Genomic DNA, 2,500 nt, shown 5'->3' with positions numbered 1-2,500 from the left:
CATCGTATGTGAAAAGCATAAAGTTTTTTTGGCAACAGACTTTGATCTATCTTTCCTTCCAACGATCAGCATTTCTCAAAAAAAAAACAGTTCTGGCATATCCTTAATCCTTAATTCTTATCTATTATTCTTACGTTGGCTCTTTGAAAACGTAAAACCTCTTTGTGATTTACGAAATATTTGCTACTGATAGATGAAATGAATTGTGAAAAGAATCATGAATAGCATTCCGGTTAATATATACGTTAATTTTGACATGTTTTATATTAGGGTCGAATGATCAAAGTGAGATAATGAATAAAAGACTATGCATCAGTATGATCTCCCATACAATTTTACTTTAAGAAATGAGGGTATTCATCTATTACATATTTCTATCTACGTTACAATTTCCATAATCGTTAAAATGATAATAATAATAATGATAACAAAACAATATAATGATATTGAATACCAATGATAATGGTGAATTGCAGAAGACAACAGTATCGAAGTCTTCCTGAATTTCGAAATTGTTCAATCTCGTTTGTGTTATTGTGATAATGGTGAAGATGGAAACAGTAATGATAATAATAACAAAAGAAATAAAAATGATAACAGTAATGATAAAGAAAACGAAGAAGTCTCAATATTCACTAAACTTCATACGTTACGTTAACAATAGTATTTTTTCCTTTTTTTTTTCTTTTTTTTCTTTTTTTTTTTTTTTTTTGCTAAATACCAAATTATATCAAAACAAACAAGGTCCTTATCGGTACAACTGACCCATATAAGCAAAGGGGCGCGAGAGACACAGCAAATTCTCGTAAAACCACCCTTTCTTTTTCCGTCTTTCATTCGCCTCTTTCTTTGCTCTCTTTTCTTTTTTTCTTAAATTCATCTCCACCATCCTCGTCCTACCTTGAGCTGGTCGATAGATAGGATGATAGATAGATAGATAGATAGTTAGGTAGGTGGTTAGATAGAATGATTTAGATATAGATATAGATACAGATACAAAGATAGATATATAGACAGGTAGACAAACAGACAGACAGACAGATAGATAGATAGAGAGATAGATTGGTAGGTAGGTAGGTAGATAGTTACCTAGATAGACTGATAAAATTATAGATATATATACCGATACAAAAGTAGATAGACAAATGCATGAATAAATAAACAGGTGGATAGATAGACAGCCAAACACACTAATATATAGATATACCGAAAGATAGCCAAACAGATAGACAGACAGACATATACGCACATAGATCGACAGACCGATAGACAGACAGATAGACTGTTCCTACCTTTTTCCCTTGATCAAGAGCAGCAGCGACTGCGCCAAGGGCCTCCCTTCCTCCGGCCATTGCACGAGACGGCCGGGCGCTACACCTCGCTCCAACGGCCATAAATTTTATCGATATGGTAAGGCGTTCTACGTTCCTATTCAAGCGAGGCTGAGAGCTGTCGGTGACGTGTTTTTTTCTTTCTTTCTCTATAGTGTTTTCTCTCTCTCTCTCTCTCTCTCTTGTCTTTAATGCTTTTTTTTTTTTTTTTTTTTTTGCTTCCTTTCATTCTCTTTAGTGATTTTTTTTTTTCTCTTTTGTCTTTAATGTTTTTTTTTTCCTTTATATTTTTTCTTTCTCTTTTGTGTTTTTTTGTTCTCTTGTGTCTATAATGTTTCTTTTCTTCTTTATTTTTTTTCTTTCTCTTTAGTGTTTTTTTTTTCTGTTTTATCTTTAATGTTTTCTCTTTCTTTCTCTTTAATGTTTGTTTTTTTCTCTCTTTCTCCGTAATGTATTTTTTCTCTCTATTTTGTCTTTAATGTTTTTTTTATGTTTTTCTTTCTTTAATGTTTTTTTCTTTCTCTTTCTCTTTATTGTTTTTCTTTCTTTTTCTTTAATGTTTTTTTCTCTTTTGTCTTTAATGTTTTTTTGTTTTTTCTTTCTTTTTAATGTTTTGTCTTTCTCTATATATTTTTTTTTTCGCTCTCTCTTTAATATTTTTTTTCTATCTTTCTCTTTATTTTTTATCTATCTCTTTAATGTTTTTTTCTTGCTCTTTATTTTTTTTCTTTCTCTTTAATATTTTTTTTCTCTTTCTCTTTATTTTTTTTTCTCTTTCTCTCTAAAGTTTTTTCTCATTCTCTTTAATATTTTTTATTTTTCTCTTTAATGTTTTTCTCTTTCTCTTTTATGTTTTTTTCTCTTTCTCTTTATTTTTTTCTTTATTTTTTTCTCTTTCTTTTTATTTTTTTTCTTTATTTTTTTATCTTTCTCTTTATTTTTTCACTTTCTCTTGCGTATGTGTAGGTGTATGTGTGTGTGTGTGTGTGTGTGTGTGTGTGTGTGTGTGTGTGTGTGTGTGTGGTAACGGCAACAATGGTAATAATGATTATGATAATAGAGTAATGATGATGACAAAAGGTATAATGATAGCAATAACAAAGTAATATCAAAAATTATAATTGTCATTATTATTATCTTCATTATCACCATGAATATTATTACTCTTG

Source organism: Penaeus chinensis, chromosome 21 (genome assembly GCF_019202785.1).
Source record: "Penaeus chinensis breed Huanghai No. 1 chromosome 21, ASM1920278v2, whole genome shotgun sequence".
Classification (NCBI taxonomy): Eukaryota; Metazoa; Arthropoda; class Malacostraca; order Decapoda; family Penaeidae; genus Penaeus; species Penaeus chinensis.
This window is presented reverse-complemented; position numbering follows the sequence as displayed.